Source organism: Corvus moneduloides, chromosome 1 (assembly GCF_009650955.1).
Source record: "Corvus moneduloides isolate bCorMon1 chromosome 1, bCorMon1.pri, whole genome shotgun sequence".
NCBI classification, from domain to species: domain Eukaryota; kingdom Metazoa; phylum Chordata; class Aves; order Passeriformes; family Corvidae; genus Corvus; species Corvus moneduloides.
The window spans coordinates 156910346-156929422 of record NC_045476.1 but is presented as its reverse complement, the minus strand read 5'-3'; the positions used below and the strand labels follow the sequence as shown (position 1 = coordinate 156929422).

Here is a 19077-nt window from a genome sequence, read left to right as displayed (position 1 = left end):
CATTTTGTGGGGGGAAAAAAGTTTGTGAGAAAGTTCCAGTTCAGATATATGTTTTCCTCCTGTGGTCCTGGTGGTTTACTGTGTTTGATAAACTGGCTTGACTGGGGTTAATGGGAGATCAAGTGAAACTCTGCTACTCTACATCACCTGATTTGAAGCCTCCTCTGACTTGGTGAAGCCCTTAGTTAAAGGCTGCTACCAGAATGAATAAATACAGTGACATTTAGGAGCTTTGCTGGAGAAAGGCGCCTCTCATACGAGCAAAGGTGATGGCCCAGCACGTGCTGAGGTGATCATTTTCCACTACACTGAGCACACCTCTGCAGAAGAATAGGTGCAGCCGGGGCTTTTCCTCCACTGACTTCCATAAGTTCAGAAGCGCAGTCTGTGGCCCTGACCTCCTGAACTTGGTAATGCTGGATTATCTCAGTTGCTTAGCAGGTCTCTTCCCTTGCCTTTTTGCTACCAGCATAGGTTCACCACTGCAAATACTCAAAGTACTTGTCGGTGCAATGGTGCCCATGTGGTGATCACTGAAGAAATTCTGTATTTCACAAACTTTTATAAGCAGCTTAAAGATCTCAGAGTCTAATACTGTATTCTGCTCTATTCTGTAGCAGGTCTACTACTCTAATTTATCTTTCTATTTTCCAGTAGAGATAAAACGTGATTAAAATAGCTGTAGTTCCTCTTTCCACCTTCCTCTATGCTTACTGGTCTGTAATCTTCTAATGCAGGCTTAACACCTGACATTTTATCTTTTTTCCTCTTTTTCTTCCCTGCCTCATATAGGTGAGCTGTATTTTTGAGGCAAGGCAGCAAAATGTGAAAAAAAGAGTTTTATTTTGTAAAATCTCCATTATTCTTGATCACAGTCCAACTGACATGGCACTGAACCCTCCTGTGTTATTTGACTTAAAGAAGTGTTCATTAATTGGGAGCATGCTGTGTGTTTTAGCTGAGACTCCCACATGAAGAGGCCATGCTGATCATTTGTAGGGAAGAACTGCATCACCAGATGAGCAAACTCGGAAATAATCTTGGACTTTGTGATGGCAGAAGAGGAGATGACTGATGTAATTAGTCACGTGAAGTGACTGGGGCATAGCATGAGGAGATGACAGGATTTCACCAGGTCTGTCAGGGTAAAAAGACTGAACCCCAGAAGCATCTCGGTTTTCCCACTTGCCACCTAAATATCAAAATGACCTTATTTTGGTGCGGGGGGAAGGCATTCTGAGATTATGAGTGCCTGTCTCCATGCAAGTATAAAACATTGTAACTGTTTGGCGTGACAGTATCTGGAAGCACTTCAGGGATCCTTATGAGCATCCAGTGATTTGACCTTGGCTTTTTGTTTTGTCTGTGCTTCTGGAAATTTATGTAGATCCTTCATATTTTGTTACAACTGTTTATATTCTGAAGAGCGACATTCATATCAGAGGATTTGTACTATCTAAATGAAAGCCCTGAAGGACTGTGGTATAAATGTGACTGCCTCTGCACTCCCTTGTCTACTACCGTGGCACTTGAGAATGTGGGGAAATCTGGGCAGGGGAGGGCAAAGCTTGACATTAGTTTTATCTGAACTGAAAGGTGCTAAGAACCACAGCAGTGTAACAAGGGAGCCCTGCAAAGCTGCCTTACTTCCATTCTTGACATTTTCCGTAAGAAATTTCATGTCTTTAACAATTTTTAAAAAGAATAATCTTTGGCCATAAGATGTTTACGTTCTGTTTTCATCCATGAAAACAACAACAGAAGAGCTATTGCCATCCTCTCCCCCAGAAGAAACAAGGCTGCTATCAGTGGTCAGGGCGCTCTATTGTCCCTGCTGGGTAACATGGCACAGGGTGATGGTCACTTCTTTTTCCCTTTGGACTCTCACCCCTAGGCTACCATTAGGTTAAAAAGCAGCCCAAGTATGCTAACAGTGCATGGCACCTAAGAGCAGGTTTGCTCCTGTGGCTTTATTTATCCATCTGGCCATCCAAATATATAAAGTAAAGTCATCTTTTGTCACTGGTATATACACACATATATGCAATACATATACATCTAATAGTACATTTGGAGCTTATTAATCTTTTCTTGATGAAAATGCTCTGGCCTATTTTCTTTCCTGTCAGATATATGTACCTAGCCCCAACACTCCTACTAACAAAACAATCCTCAGGCATTTAGCAGCATAGGAAGAGTTAGGTTCTGTTACCAGTCTTTTATTCTATGATACCAATTGACAAATATAATCTTTAATTCTGTTTTACTGGTGTTGTTTTGAGGGCTTGTTTTTTGGGGGCAGTTATAATATTCATTGCAATGATAGCCTGGTAAAATAATTTTGCATTCAGAAGAAGCAATTAAGAAATTAAAAGTGAAGGCAGAACTAATAGAAAATTGCTGAGTTTTTTAGTCATGCAGCATTTTCCACAGTGTTTAATAATTTTTTATGCTTCAATTATTATGTGGGATGTGGATGTCTTAGTGTGCAGCTGTTGTTAAAGCATCAGTGATGGTCAGGGTCTGGGCATTCTTGTACTTCTGAAAGATGTGAGATCCAAATCAAAGGCATCTTACAATTTTGGAGAACCCTGAAGAGTATATATTATTATAAACCTGCTTATGGTTTCAGTAGGAAATTTTCTTTGTCTACCTCACCCTGCCAAGCCTCGAGTGCTTTATAATGTAATGTTATGAGCAACAAAAACTTTCATCCTTGAGGCTGGTTGTGTGTAGTTCTTTGGCTCTGTGTAGCAGGACAAAGTTCTATAGTATGACAGGTGAGACCCCCAGTTTCTATTAAGCCCAAATGGTAATGAGTCCAACATTAACTTAGAGCACAATTCTGCTTCCCTTGAATTCCATTCAGGGGGACCTTGATCACCTCCTGGCTGGCACACAGAGTTTTAAAGCTCTGTGGACTTTAGAGAAGATGAGGATGTCATAGTGACCTGCCTCATCTCAGGAAGGAGTGTGCATCGATTCACACCTCAAAATTTGTATCCACTGCAAAAAAATCCTTTCTGTGGCAGAAGTGAAAAGCCGTGTCAAGCATTTGTTCAGCCACTTACACAAATCACACACAGGCAGAACTGGAACTTCTGTCACTCAGCTGAAGGTGCTTCTGTGAAAATCTTTTTTCATATCTTCTTGGACATCATCTCTGTTTGCCCCAGTCTGCACAAACCTCTCAGAGCCTCCAGACCATTCCCTTGCTTAGGTGAAGGCAGTGGGCAGGTATGTGGTGCACCAGCCCTGGTCTTGCCTGACTGCTACCCAAGGACCAAAACTCAAGTGTGGTGATTTCCTTTGAGTTCACCAAACAGGTTTTGCAACTGAACTATGCTCACAAATGCCTTCCTTCATATCCCAGGATGCTCTTTTAGCTAGAGTAGTTTAAAGTTATTATAGTCAATCCATATATCTTGAATCCTAACAAGTTAAATACAAACTAAGTTTATCAGATTAAGTCAACATATATGTAGGTATGAAAATAAAAAGAGAAATCTATTGACATATAAATATATCTCTGACCTGTTTTCCATTTTTGTGCTTTCTCAGTGGGCTTGGGGGTAGCTGGTATTCACTAATATTTGGCAGTTATCAAACTGCTATCAGGCTTCTGAAGAGAAACTAGTAGAAGTGGTTAGACTTTGAGGTGGTTGGTTTGTCTCTTTCAGATTGAGAAATACCCTTTGATTACAGCTCTAGTGATAATGTCTTACTATTAGAGGATGCAAGTTTTGTCCTGGCAGTATCCCTATGCTATTGCCTGGCTACCCCACTCAGTCTCTGAACCCCTCCCAGCGCAGCCTCACTGAACATGCTGTAAACTTCCCTTGGTGTCAGAATAGCTCAGTATGAGGGCCAGGTGAGACTTCATGGCAAAATTTAGAAAAGCATTGTCTAGATTCCAGGTTGCTTTAAGGAAAAAACCCAAAACCAAGGCAAAAAAAAACTGAGCAGAATTTTAATTTTTTTCTTTCTCAGTAAAGTCTATGTGGATTTTTACTAAAGCAGCAAGCCCTAAACTAAGGTATTTGTGCAATCCCTCTGCTTTGGGGAATTTATCCACAGCAGGAGAAGCAGTTCAGGGTGTGCATTGTCCCTCTGTGAGGGTACCAAAATCTAGGGTGTGATATGGAAGCTGAAACCTTCATAAATCACAGAATATGTTGTGTTGGAAGAGACTCACAAGGAACATTGGGTCCAAATCCTAGCCCTGCACAGAAAGCACATAATTAAGCCCATCAAATGTTCTTAATATATGTTTTTGTGTTTAGAGTAATTTAGAATCATTCATGCTGGAGAAAACCTTCCAGATCATTGCGCCCATCCATAAATCTGTAGCAAAGTCACCACTAAACCACATCCCCAAGTGCCACATCTGTATCTTTTAAATACCTCCAGTGACGGTGACTCCACCACTTTTATGGGCAGCCTGTTCCAATGCTTGACAACCCTTTCTAGGAGGAACTTTTTTCCTGCTGTCCAATCTGAACCTTCCCTGGCGCAACTTGAGGCCACTTCCTCAGGTCCTGTCACTTGTTACTTGGGAGAAGAGACCGACCCCCCACCTGGCTACAGCCTCCTGTCAGGGAGTTGTAGGAAGCAATAAGGTCTCCCTGAGGCTCCTTTTCTCCAGGGTAAATAACCCCACAACTCCATGTGGGTTCTCTGTGGTTTTTTAAACACATTTTGCATGTCTTTTGCGTTTTCACGGAGGTGGAGGTGGAAAGCATTCCAGGATCAGCCTGAGCGCAATGGTACAAGGCTCTGGCAGTGCTCACTGAGGGATACAACTTTCCACATTTTTCTTATTACTTTTTTAAAATTTATTTTTGCTTTGATCTTACAACACGATCCACCTGGGAAGACATTTCTGTACTGCTTTCAGACAGCAGCCCTGCTTTTCCCAGAGAAGGAGCACCCCGTCTCCCTTCCCAACCTGGCTTTGCCAACTGCAGACACTTAAACCCCCGAGCCAGGCCTTAAAAATGCACCAGAAGCACGCAACTGGCTTAATCAATAAGGTTGTTTGAGTGACGTTAATGAGCAGTTCGTGGGGGGCTGCGGGAAGACGGCGGCCCCTTTAAGGGGCTTGCCCCACTCGGCGCCTCACCCGCCCGCCTCTCTTTCGCTCCCCCGCCCCTGCCCGAGACACTCGGAGTCGAAGCAGGTGCATGCGCAGTGCGGTGGCGGCCGGGCGCGCTTGCGCAGTCACCTGCTGCTGGCCGCCCCCCCGGTACATCCGGGTCAGCGCACGCCCGCCCGCACGGCCGGTGCCCGCGGTGCTGTGCGGCCGCTCCCCCCCCCCCCCCGCTCCCCCCTCCCCGCGCGCGCTCCCGCCGCCCGCGCGCGCTCCCGCCACCAGCGCGCGCTGCTCCGTCGCCGCTCCGGCCGAGCGGGGGAGGCGGCGGCTCCGGCTCCGCTCCCGATCGCGGTCCCGCTCCGGATCCCGGTCCCGCATCGCCGTGCGCGGGGCGGCTCGGTGAGTGCCAGCGGCGCGGAGGGCGGGAGGGGCCGGGCGGGGCGCTCTCCGCTGCATCCCCCGTGTTACCTCGGCGCCTGCGGCGCGACCCCCGCCCCGTTCCCGCGGGGCCCCCGTTCCCCGCCCGGCTCCAGCTGTTGCTCTCCCCGCTCCCCCAGCGCTTCGCAACTTCTCCCGTCCCGCCGCCGCTTCCCCTCGGACGGCGGGGAGGGGCCCCGGGGCGCGGGGGAAGCGGCGACCGCTGCTCCCTCGCCGGGGGAAGCACGCGGGTCACCAGGGACTGGCCGCCCTGCCCTGGGCTTCCCCGGCGCTCCGGCGGCTCCTTCTCCCTGTCGTGGGCACGGGGTCTGGTTGGCACCCGGTGCGAGTGCGGGCGGCTCCCCTGGGATGCAGGTAGTGCCGCGGGATGGAGTGACAGTGTTAATGGATAACGGGAGCAGCGGGAGGGGGAGACCTCTTGAAGGGGCATCTGCAGTCTTTCGGAGTGTGGCTGAGCATGCAGCGGGTTAAGCGGAATACAGGCATCGTAGCGTATTTGTCATGGTTAGGGTGTATCCTGCAGGTTTGTGTGCGGCGCTGTGATGCTGGGACTGTAATTCCAGGTGGGGTGAAGGTGAATTTGGAGTCTGTAACAGGAGAGTGTTGTTTCTAACCTATTCATTATATAGCTGATAAAGTCAAATTTTAATTGCATTATAATTTTCTCCCGTGTAATTCGAGAATAAGGATGCCTGCAACTTAATTTTGTTTTGTTACTTTTTAATCTGGTGTTCTATCTCACTTGGTCGTAAAATATAAGAAGCTTCTTCACAGAAACATTTCAGATACCAAAGAAATCAAGAGACTGTGTGTTACGAAGGTTTTTGAAGTTTTTTTTCTTTATCTGTTCCATAGCATCAGCATCCTGGATCCAAATGTCAGCAATAGTGTGACAGCTGTCATGCTACTGTGTTAGTGGAGTCTTACTAACATGTAAATCTGTCATTCTGAGTTTCTGGTAACATAGTATGGAAATACAAGTGTACATTAGCATGAATGTTAATCCTTAAACCAGTAAAACATTTTCTAGATTGATCTGATAATCTGGATTCTTCCTTATTACTGTTTCTAATGGTAAAAATTGCAAAGTCTCTTTTGCTCAAATTCTCTCCCCTCTCATTGGAAGAATCTTCTTTCTTTGTGCTCTGACTACTTGGGCTTTAAATACAGCAATTAGTTAATGAGCATTTTCTGTTGTTGGTTGTAGCAGATACGGATGTTGGACAGTAAACAGCCTGAGATTACTGTTGTCAAGGTTGGAACATGGATCCAAACTTAAAAGGTTCTCCCAACAAATACCTTTGTTCAGCAAGGTGTGTTTTGCAGAATGTACCTTTGGTTCTGTGTGGCAAGCTTAACAGCAAAATCCTAAACCACATGAATAAGATACTGCTGTTACATGAAGTTGGATTGTTCCTTGCCTGGCATACAGAGAGTATTCTATTGTTGAAACAGAAGCTTTGAGTAGGAGAGAAGATAGCTTTTTATCCCAGTCAGACTGTCAGATTTGTTACTGCATATATTAGCTGTCTGAGAGCAGGGGCTGTGGAAAGAAGTGATCCCAGGATCTGTTTCAAAATATCCCTGTCAAGAAGTACCACGGTTGTATGAAAGTAAGGAATGAATTTGATCCCATCTGTTATACGACTTCCATTTGTCATCAGGTGCTCTAGATTTTCTTCCTTGTTTGCAGTTTAGCTGGGGCCACCTGAGGGGACAGATTAAAGAAGAGATTGTCTTCTGAAAGTCTCTGCCTCTTCCTGTGAAACTTTCCCTCCACTGGCTGTGGAAACCTGGTGTCAGCCAGTTCTCTTCTTGCACACAAAACTGTCCTGTCCCTTTATCTGAGTTTTGTGTGAGTCTTAATCTCTTAATAAAAAGAAGAAATGAATCAATTTTTTATTGTGTCTATCAGTAGTTATATATATTTGCAAAAGAATTACTTGTTAAATTAATTGAATGCAATAGTTTAAAGACACTTATGTGGGGACCTTAAGGTATCTGTCACCAGATCTCTAACAGCGCTCACTAAACACTTGGAATTAATACTGTAAAGAGACAGAAGGGTGGGGAATATTTGTATTGCAAACTACTGAATTATTGAGTAATACAGTAACAGAAATTGTCTCTGTCATTTGGAAAAGCATATGTAGGGGCCACTTTGGATTTCTGCAGCTGCTTTGGCATGGTAAACATAAATGCAGATTTTTTTCCTCTCACTGTGTATTTTGGAGAATACAGACACACAAACAGCCTGCAGTCCCCTTTTTCTTGTGCCTGCTTGCCAGCTGGGGGCATAGATGGAACCAACGCATATCTTGATATAATGGAGACAGGCAAAATTAAAGCTTGTGTGCAAGGAGTTGGATTTGTTTCTTCAGCAGGTTTGTGTGTGGCTGCTGAAGTTCATTTGGTTGGTGGTTTCTCAGAAATGATGGCACTAGTGTAAGTCAAGGTTGTCACCTTTGCCTGTCCTTCCTAAAGGCTTGTTCTCTTTAATTATACCAAGAGTTTCTGTAGTTGATGTTGATGGGCATGAGTTGAGAATGACTCCTGTTCATTAAGGTAATGTTAACTACCCTGAAGTATATTACAAATCGATTTTATGAGACACGTTCATTGTAAAAATATTTGAAAATGTATCTTCAAAGCTGAAATATTTTGAGTGTTGTCAAATTGCATCTCATGGATTATCAGCTGTCAAGCAAATGTGCTACAGGCAAGGCATGCAGCTCATGTGAATATATGTGCTGAATCCACACAAGGCTTGAATGTCAGTGCCAGCTCCTGTGCTTAGAACCAGGATGCAGAGAGTCATCCTGGTAGTCATTTTGGTCCAGCTGAATTCCTCTGGCCTCTCAACATGGCTTCAGAGGCGATTGAGAGTGCAGGGACTGGGGATATGAAGGCAACTGTGCTTGGATTGGAAAGAGTTAAGCTCTGGGGACCCTGAGGCATTGGCACTGCTTACTAGCCATGGCACCTGAAATACATGCACCAGTTAGGCCGGGTAAGAATTATTTCAAATAATTTTCCAGCTGTAAATGTTGGCCACTTGTATGTACCATTTGATGTCTTTTCTACTCCCATTCATTTTGCGTATATCAAGAGCGCTTTTAAATAAATGGATGGTCCTCTTGCATACTTCTTAAGTTTTCCTTTATTATTAATCTATGGCCATATAAACTTTACTTAGGAGTATCAGTATTTTCTTCCTTGGGTTCGTGGAAAATTTAGCACCTCTACCCAATGCTGAGAAATCTTCATTTCTCTTCATGTGTATGGAGACAGGGACTTATTTGATTGCCTTTAATTTCAGGATCTTGTATAAAATCACCTCAGTTTCCCCCCATCTGTGATTCAAGAATTTTCTCTCGAGTGCCACAAGTTGGCTGCTGCAGCTGGCAGAGTGTTTCCAACTGTCTAAAATTTGCTGAGAGTAATAGGCTCTTATATAGGCGCTGTTTTACATTTGCAGTTCCAGTGCTTACTGGGGATACGTGTATTGCAATCATGTAAACAGCAGAGCTTAACAGAAACCAGTAACAAACAATGAGCAGTTTTAGAATTGACTAGGTAAAGCTGAAAGTGTTTTTAGTTGCAGCATTTTCTCCTGTGTTCCCCATCCCCTGTGGTTTTAATTGCATTCTGCTTTTTAGAAATGGCATTTTGTTCTCTCTGTCACGTGAAAGCCTGATGTAGAGAGAATAGCTTCACTGTGGAAACAGTGGAACTAGTTACAGGCAAAACATAATTGAAAGGTGCGGGGAAAATAGTGAGTTCTTTGGCCTTTCACTCATGATCATTTGAATTTCAGGATAGTTGTAAGACAGTCATGGTTGTGAGGTAAGGGCTGACCCTGTCCTTCTCAGTCTGTTTGTGTGGGTTATTCAGAATTCAGATCGGTTGTTACAATCTTTGTTGTCTTGTTATTCTGCCCTTTTCATTTACTGTTGCTATTGAATACAGTGATATTGATGAAATGTTTAGTAATTTATTTCTGGTGAACTCTGATGATGTTAATGCTGTTCATGAAATTGATTAGTAAAAGGATTTTTAGTACCAGACTTATTATCTTTGAGTGTTCTTTAGCATTGCTTTTTCAGCACCTAGAAGAAGAATTTTTTTGTTTCTAGTACCTGGACAAGTATTGACTAATTTGTGTGTCTTGGGAAAGGCTGTTGTTTCCCTTATTTGCACTAACCTAAAGTTCTGATGCTGCATTTAGGGAATGGTATATGACTGACCAAACCTGCCATTTTTTTTCTACTACATGAAATCATTGGGGGACTGTAGGAAAAATTGGGGACCAAATATCTCTGAAACAAAGAGATTGTACATAAGTACAATATTCAAGTGTTTAAAACTAGTTTTCTCTAATGATGTTTGTATGGGAGGATATATTTTTATTCAATTACTCCCATTCAGTGAAAGTGCTCTATGGTTTGTGGTCTTGATTACTAAGTGCTGGACTGTTTCTCTGGCTTGTATCTACAGCACTTGGGATTCCCAGGTGGTCCCTGTGCAAACAGTGTGACTGGGTCTGGGACAGCTTAGCTTGTGAGATTTGAGTGTGTTCAATTTGGTGTGGCTGTAGCTACAAAAATAGCTTGCCTTGCAAAACAGGCCTTCTGTCTGCCACCCACACAAAAACCTAAAGCTTGATCCTGTAGGCAGTTAATACATTTTATCTGGGAGGCTGATTCCATCAGCAAATGCTTTACCTGAAATTGGTGTCCACCAGGCAAAAAAAAAATCTTATATTGGTAATCACTTTATATATAAGAAAGTGCAGCAGAACGCTGTCCTAGATAGATCTAACTTTTGAAGTTATTCAACTGCTACAGCCACTAGACACAGAAACGGAGCTTTCCAGTCACCTAATTTACAACTAGGGCTCCTAGGAACTCGTCCATTACCTTGTGTAGTACACCAGAAAAAGTTACTCACGCTAACACTCCATTTAATTTAATCATCTAGTACTGAAGGAGAACCAGAATTGCCTCATGGCTGAATTTAAGAGTCTTTTGAACTACGCCAGTTAAACAGAATTTGCTCACAGAACAGCCTCCCGCTATTGGGGAACATTTAAGCCCTGTAGTCTGAAGTAAAAAGTGCTTTTAAAAATATAATTGCATATTCTTCCAGTCAGGTGTGGCACTGGGTGATGACTTGTTCTCCTTTTTATTATAGCAGTCTTGAGGGTAACATCCTCACGGAAATGGATTTCTTGCCTTTTTGTGTTGCACAACAAAGGTGTTTGTTTCAGTCTCTGATGTACAAATCAGTTTGACCCTCTCCTGAATAAAAAAAATGAGAATAAAAAAAACCAGAAAAAACCAACCAAACAAAAAAAACCCCAAAAAACCAGACACTTTTCTGATTCTAGTACTGTCATTTTGGAAAAAAAAAAAGCTGTGAGAATTTATAAGAAATACATTCATAGCAGGGTTGTTTTTTTTTGTTTGTTTTGGCAGTTTTGTTGTTGTTTTTTTTTTTTTTAAACAAAACCTTCCTGTTTAGTGTCCTTGAAAGTGAAAATTCTCAAGCAAAGTGCATTCTGGGCATGAAAAGCCAGTTCATTTCTTGTTGTATTTGCACCTTTTATGTGCTGAGACATACAGTTACTTGAAACTGTTCCCTTCAAAGGTGGAAGTGAAATATGTAACCACTAGACTTCATGAGGCTCAAAGATAAAATTGCTGACCTTTTATATAAATGAAGATCATACAGACAAGAGAGAACATTGTGTAAGGATTGCTTATGGAAGCAGTTAATTGATTCGGAGTTTAGATTTCCTGCTCCTGTGTAGAAGCTCTGTGTGGGGAGATGTGGATTTGTCAGCTGAACAGGCGATTGAATTGTAATGATGGTTTTGAATCTTTTGCTATGGCTACTTTGCTTGTTCCCATGTATAACTGACTAAAGTCATGTTCTTCTAAGCACTAAAATAGTAAATGCTTTACCTGTTCTTACCTTTGCATCTCAGAGTTCAGAGCTGAATTAGTTTCTTAGCAGGAGTAACAGAATAGCATAATCTAGTTGATATCTCCAGCCTTGAAGTTCGGAGAGCAATCCTGCAAGAACTTTCAACTAGCCTAACAAAGCCCAAGTTGTTTTCTTATCTCTTCTGAAGTTTCCAGTTTTAGCAGTGTTTGAAGCTGTTATGGGGAAACTCTCCATTATTCTGTGACTCTGGCTTCTTAATAAACATGGGGTAGAATTGTGTCCCGCTGGGAAACTCACTGTAGGTGTGACTGGCAGTAGAGTCTAGTAAATGGCAGTGTAAGAGACTATTGATTAAGATGTAATATTTTGAGTGTGACATAATATTGATGTTAATATTGTGTCAGGTTTTCAAAGGAATTTCAGTCAAATGACTTCAGTAACTGCCAAAAGTGAAGCTTGGAAACAGATGTTGTAATGGGAGTCTTAAAATTTGACAGCTCTTCAAATAACTTTAGTGCATCTCAGCTTTAGAGCAGAGTGTTTTTGCAGGGCTGATGCCTCTTGCTTTGCTTTTCTCCCTGTCCCTAGTCCAGAACGGGCCTCAGTTTGACCCCATTACAGTCCTATGAAAACTCATGCTCTAATAAACATGTATCCGGGCAGGCAGCATGGAAGAAGAAACAGGTTTGGATGGAGAGGATGGCTGAGGTGAGGAGAGATGGCAATTAATTAGGAGAAGGAGCAGCTCACTTTGAGTTGAAAGAAGGGAAGAATATTAATTAGAATCTGGGACTGAGTTAGGCCCAGGTTGATGATAAACTAGCAGAGAGGTTGGGTTGTGAGCTCTTTGGCTGTGTGGAAAGTGTTGGTCAGTACTGAGGAAGTGTGTAGGAGTGATGCTGCCTCTCACCCAGCATCTTGGGGACATCATGGAAAATGAGGACTTGCTGGACAAAGAAAATACGTAAAAGAGAGCTGATGGGCAGGGAACAGTGGACAGGAGGAGTATTTTGTAAAGAAATAGGTCTGTTGGACAAGGAACTTGCGATGGTAAAAGCAGAGTTAGAAAATCCGTAAGGAAGGGACTAAAGTGAAATAAAACAGTTTTGTCCATTGCCAATAGTAGCCAACATGTCTTCACTACTTTAGCTTAATATGTATCTCTGAGTGGTAAAAATTGATGTTGTGAGCAAATGGTTCTGATTCTGGTTGTGTGCTATGTAACCAAGAGGATGAATTGTCTGGGCTCATTTCCTGGTTAAGAGTTTATACCGCTAGGCTACAAAGCAGTGCTCAAAAGTCCAGAAATTGCAGAAAGCAAGGAGCCATGAATGAATACATAATTGGAGACCATTTCTTCCATTAGTTCCTTGCTTCATCCCCCCCCCCCCCAGGTGTCTGGTGCTTATTTAGCCAACATAGTGCTCAGCAGTATGTCTTCATTGCTTTAGACTTTAGTACCATGCTCTTGCTAGATTGCTCCAGAGATACAGGTAATTTCCTCATGGATAGTCTGGTACTGCTTTCTGTAAAGTTATCTATTATCAGAATGGTCTAGTGAGATGAGGAAGTAGTTTGCTTCCTATTTTACACGAGGAGCAAAGGCACAGAGAAGTTCAGTTAGTTTTGCATGGTTAGAAATGACTGTAACCTGACTCTTTTTAGACTGGTTTACATATTGCAGTCACATCTCCATAGAACTTGCTACTTTTTTCTTGCTCTGATTCCTTTCTAATAATGAATTCTTACTTCACACTTGTTTCTTGTTTTTGTAGTCTCTTTGGGCATGTAGCTGCCCTAATCGAATCGGAGAACCAGGCAGTGCTCCAGGTCTTGCGGGTTGTTGCAGCAGCAGCACATGGCCATTCAAAAGGCAAAGTTGTTTCTACTTTCTTCTTTTGTAACTATGTAGCTTGCTCAGAGAAATGAGGAAGTGTTAATTCCGGCATTGTGTGACTGGAGAACTTGTACTCTGGTGTTAGTAGCTCCTTTAAACATTTGGTATTGATGCGTTCCTTCTCTGTGCAGTATTCACACAGTTTTAGGGCCAAACAGGCACATGTTGTGAAAAGACACCTACTTGGTGTTTAGATGTTATGGAGGAGTTGAAGTGCTGCTGCAGCCTTATTAACAGAATTGTGGGCAATGAATTCCTTTCTCTGCTTTATGGTGAAGGAAGGAGGAATGGGCTGGTTTTTATTTTTCAGGTGGGAGTCTCATAATCGTCCACACTGCTCTGCTTATCTGTTTAATTTGACAGTTCTGTCCTGCTGTCACCACTGGACCTGTAAGCTCTTTCTGTTTTGTAGACCCTTGTGACTCTTGACTTTCTCTGTTGAAATGAAATTGTATCAACCAACATAAGAAGTATAAAACTGTTGTTTCTTCTGTCAGTAGAAGGAATGGTAAAAAACCTTTTGCTACCCTCTTGGCTTTTTGGTGGTTTGTGTGTGTGTGAGTTTTTAATTTTTTTTCATTTTTATTTTGAATCATGCTCATCACTCAGTTTTTCTTGGAGACTTCCTTTTTAAGAGAAATGCTATGAATTAAGGTTATTCTGGTTAGAAAACTATGTAGTTTAAAACAAACAAACAAAAAAAAAACCAACAAAAAAAGAAAAAGTGTTTATTCCTGGGTAAAGAAAAGACCAGTAGCCTCTATGGGTGGAGCTGTGGTATTTTGCCTTTTCTTACCAGGCCTGCTGTATTGGCTTATGTTCAGTTAATATTTGGCTGATCAGCTTTGCAGCTTGGAGGACTAGAAACACTTCTGCTATGGAATAAATTTGGTGGAAACTTGCTTTCTCTTGAAACTGTGGCATTCATTGGTAGCAAATGTCTCTTCAGTCTTAAGGCAGAGATCTTTCTTCCCTGTCAGAGAAGGAAATGATCACGGGAGTGCTTTTGATCTCAAGAGTCAGTCTGGGTTTCTCAGAAGCACAGCTGGCTTCTGATGTGATACTGGGAATGTGACAAACATTGGTGTTCAAACCTGAGGTACTTTCATGTGGAAAAGGACACATAAACAAAATCTTTAAACAATTAGAACCTCAGGTGCTGTGTCTGGCCTTACATAGGCTTTTTGTGTATTTAGTTGTGTGATGTCAGCTCTGCCCACCTTTACCTCTGTGGGTGGATTTATTCAATTTGAGTCTCTTCAGTTCAAGTAGGAATTGTAGTGACACTTCATAAAAGAACACGAACTACAACATGCTGAAGCACAGCTACGTGTGGGTGAGTCAGGAGAGAGCTGGAGTAGCAGCACTAAAAAGAAAAGGAAGTACAGTCATGATAAAACTTTATTTTAGAAGGGGAAAAAAGCAACCAACCCAACAAAAAAAAAAAAAAAAGGGCAAATCAAAAGCCATCTGTCTCCAGAGGATGGGACATAATAAAGTGCTATAGTTTGTATCTTGGTTACTCTCCGTGTGTATAGATTTTTGTGTGTGTATAAATCTGTTGTTACAGATGTTGTTATGTACACCCATGTGCTTGGTGTGCCTGTACACTGTGCAGGTAGTCAGCTGGATTGTGTCTCAAGACGCTACTCAAGCAGGACAGTTGTATCCAAAGCAAATTCTACATCTGAGCTGATGTAGAATCCACGTATACTTTCAGGAAACTAATATTTTAATTGCTGGCCAAAATACCTCAGTGATTTTTAAGACCCTATTTTGGTATATGAGTGATACAGGCTTTGCTTATGCTCATGTTCCATCTCTTGGGGGCAGGTCCTCCCTGCCAGGGGACAAGCATGCACACACTGCCTCATCAGGGCACTGTGTGTTGCTGACAGTTGTCAGGAAATAAAAAATGCCATGTACAATAAATTCAATTTCTTACAATTGTTGGCTTTACAACGCTGCCAGAATGATTCAGTAGTGCATAATTTTGTGTTTTTGATGTATATGCAATAGTTTCAGTAAAGGAACTAAAAATCACTTACTGAGTTCCAGTAATTTGTGTTTAGCTTCCACAGTTACATAGCTTTTACTTCCTAAGAGAACATGTCGTGTTTGGTTTTAGTATTTTGGCATGTTAAAAAAAAAGTTGAAAGTCAGACTTTTTCTTTAAAATGAAGAGCACAATTGTTGTGCCTAGAATTGGTCTGTTTCCTGGTTCTGAATCAGTGTTTGAGAAATAGAGAAAGCACAACAAAAAAACCAACTAAATGCATTTACTTGGTAAAATGTTGTTCTCTGCAAAAGGATTGGTGTTTTGTTTTTGTCATGTGTTGTAAAAAGCAAAAATTTCATTTCACAGTTCAAGATATTTTTTAAAAACTTAATCATGAGAAAGATAAGCTATTTTATGTTGGTACTTCAGTGTATCTGTTTTCAAGGACAGTGTTCAATCTTATGCTACAACTTTTTGGAAGTCTAGAGACAGAAAAAAATTGAAGACAGTGAGTGAAAGCTGTGTTAGATATGTCTGAGCAGTCATCATAGTCCTTTATAAATACCCTAATTCTTTGAAGTGCTTGTGCTTATGTGTAGTTTTTTGCTTGATTTAGAGCTGGTTTATTTAAGGTATTCTTTTTACCCTTTGCCTTAGGCAGTCCCAGAGTATGAATTTCTGCACTTCATCTGCTGCCCTTCACTGAAGGAGGGCACCTTGTAAAAGTATTTTGTCTCTTATCAGGTGGTTATTTGTGTAACATCATCTCTCCCTTACTGCTGTCAGCTGTGCTCTGCTTTGTAAATTGCTGAGGCTGCTGTTACAGGACTGGCCCGTAGCGGAAATGTGGAGGCTGTGTCCTGCCTGCAGTGCTGTAATAGAAGTAACTGGAAGGTGGGGTTCATGCTCTTGTTTTACATCTGCTCAGATAGTTTCACTCTCACTGCTCTGTCCTTCCTTATCATCTTTTATTTAGCACTTGTGTAAAAAGCTCTTCTTGCTTGTCCTTCAGGAAATATCTGACATAGATAGCATTCTTTGTGTTTTCTTTTGCTCTTACCAGCCATACTTTTCTCTGCTTTATGCTTCCCCCTGAATGCTCCTAAACCAGAAAGTTTAGAGTAACTAAAAGGAGCTATTGGTAGAGTTTGAGTAGTACAGTAGTACAGTACTGCTTCTTTCACTTAGCATCATTAATATTTGTAATCATCTCTGCAAAGTTGAGGCTAGAACTGCCCGAAAAGGAAGTTGTTTGAATTTTGTCTTTGAACTTTCCTTTTTCTTCATAGAATCATAGAATTATTTGGGTTGGAAGGGACCTTAGAGATCACCTAGTGGCAGGCCCCCTTCTCCTGATGGAGGAGGTTCAGGGGTTCTGGAAGTGTGCTCCTTGTAGCCTGTTTATCAGTTTTGAATGCAGGGCCAGTCAGGCCAGGAGTTCAGAGAGGTTTGTTTTCAACTGTGCTTTGGAATTGGGGAAGGCTTGTTGAATAGGACATGGCTTCCTTTCTTTCTCTTTTCTTTCTTCCTATTTATGCTGTTTCTCACGGTTTCTCAGTACTTGTAATTGGGGCAGACTGTAGTTGTCTGGTTTGCATATCTGACAAATACTCCTTTTGGATCTGAGTAAAGTTTACTGTGCAGAAGCAAACTTTTCTTCTTTGTGAGGAGCCGTGAGACACTACTCTTTTCCAAAACAGTGCTTCCAGGGGAAAAAAAAATCATCTTACTTTTGCAGTGAAACTGATCTTCAAGGTCAGTACTTCAAACTTTCCTAGTATCATTTGAGAAGAACTAAATTCAGCATCTGTTGCCTGTGATTTTACAATAGAATACATTTATGCATTTTTTAGTTATATGGGAGTAATTCTGAAAATCTGGTTTGGCTTTTGTAGTTTTTCTTGGACAAGTTTGAAAAAGGTAATATTCTTTTCTTAGACAGGTGAGGTCAATATCCTCCCCCCCTCCAAATTTTGTAAGTTGCTTATGAAAAGAAGCCTTTAGGGGAAGTTTGTCTCTGACACAGTAGCTGTGTCCTCAGTCCGGAAACTTAGTGATTAGTTCCTCCTTTGCATACAGCACCTTGCCTATAGTGCCAAGTAGTTGACTCTCTGTACCTTACAAAATGAGACTGATTTAATCTTTAAATACAAATAGTATGGTCATGGTTTTTAAACATGCTGCATTGTTGTTTTAATAGCTAGCTAGACTTGAAAGAAATTATTTTGGAAAACACTTGTGAAAGGTACAGCTCCAGAACTACCCCATCTTAATGAGACTTGCACCTCTTACTATTGACTTACATGTATTTTATCTAAACCTGTGTTTATAGAAAACTGCAGCACGTATAAAGATTGAAACAGTAATATCAGTGCCTTTGACTTACCGAGAGTAGAAAGGATGGAAGTGTATTATCTAGTCTATTTGCCTGCTAATAGGGGATCAGTTCAGCTTATCATGTTTATAAGAAAATGATTGTTTTTGCGTTTGTCTCATGGCCCAGCTTCTGACTCACTGGAAGGTTTGGATAGAAATGCATCTTCTATTGCATAATACTTGCAAGCATACTATTTATAATACATCAATGTAAAATATATTGATACTAATATTGGTATTAAACACACGATATGAAATACTCTGGGCTATGCAAATAATTATTTCAGAATTCAATAGGTGGGCTATGCAGCAGAAACAACTGTACCAGCTGATCTATTATTTCCTTTTTTTTGTTGAGTGAGATGCTCTAGTCCCAATTGCTTAATTGTTCTGGTCATACAGGTGTGCAGGGTAGGTGATTTGCAAAGGTCCATCTGTTCAAGTGTGATGAAACGAACTATAATTGTATATTGCATAAATAGAAGTAGTCATCTAAAGCTTGGACTTACTTGATTTAACAGTTCTGCTTGCCCCAGCCTGTGTACTGGTTGGGCCACACAAAACAGGCTTGTGAAACTGGTCCAGACTTCAAACAAACAGCTTGTGGGCTTGTAGTAGTTTTAACTAGTGAACTTACCCATGTTAGCCCAGTGGTGTTGCTGTTGGTAGAACAGAGGAAGTAAGGCAAGAACTGTTTCATCTCTGGCAGTCATGGCTTAAAATATTTAAAGTGCTAGAGAGACCAAAGGATATAAATACAGATCTTAATTTTATACTTTTGAACCTGCTGTGTAGAAAGGCTTTGTCTTATAGCTAGCTGAACTTTCTGTTTTCTGCCATGTGATGGTGGTTGGGTTTGGGTATTTTTTTTATATGCAGTAAATAGAGTAATTTGTATTCCAAATGAGGAATTTGTCTGTATTATTCACTCATAAATGCTAACGCCTTTTATTTATCTTGGAAATCCTTTGACGAAGTTGTCTGGCTGTGAAGAGCATCAGGTTTTGCTTCTAACAAGAAAAAAGGTGTGCAGTTCTCTTGTCTGACACAGCAGAACATGAGCCAAAGAATTGAACTGTGGCCTTTGGCAGTTCTGTATCTTCCCCTGAATGCAAGGCTTTTCTGTTAAAGGGTGGGTTTTTTTGTTTCTACCCTGGTTTGTTAGCATTCTAAAAGGAGACCTAAGGATGTGACTCAACCTTGCAGAAGGAAGGAAATATGAAATGTAGGCTACTCTCCTGTCTCCTGTTCTGAACTTACAGCAGACCTTTGCAGAGGGCTCTGTATTGTTGCTAAATAAGTGTAGAACTGCTGTACTCTGCATGA

General features: G+C 41.5%; 1 protein-coding gene across 6 annotated transcripts in view; it reads left to right on the top strand.

The window, feature by feature from the left end:
* Positions 1-19077, top strand: part of CYRIB (CYFIP related Rac1 interactor B) — a 96981-nt gene that overhangs the window by 15601 nt on the left and 62303 nt on the right. For 2 of the 6 annotated variants that reach the window (XM_032133355.1, XM_032133339.1), the window contains exon 1: positions 5369-5491. The exons of 1 other annotated variant lie outside the window; for it this stretch is intronic. The gene's annotated coding sequence lies outside the window, so the exon portion shown is untranslated. Of the gene's footprint in view, positions 1-5366; positions 5492-6792; positions 6844-19077 lie in introns of those variants that run through there. 3 more of the 6 variants (XM_032133376.1, XM_032133317.1, XM_032133331.1) reach the window with 3 other exon arrangements.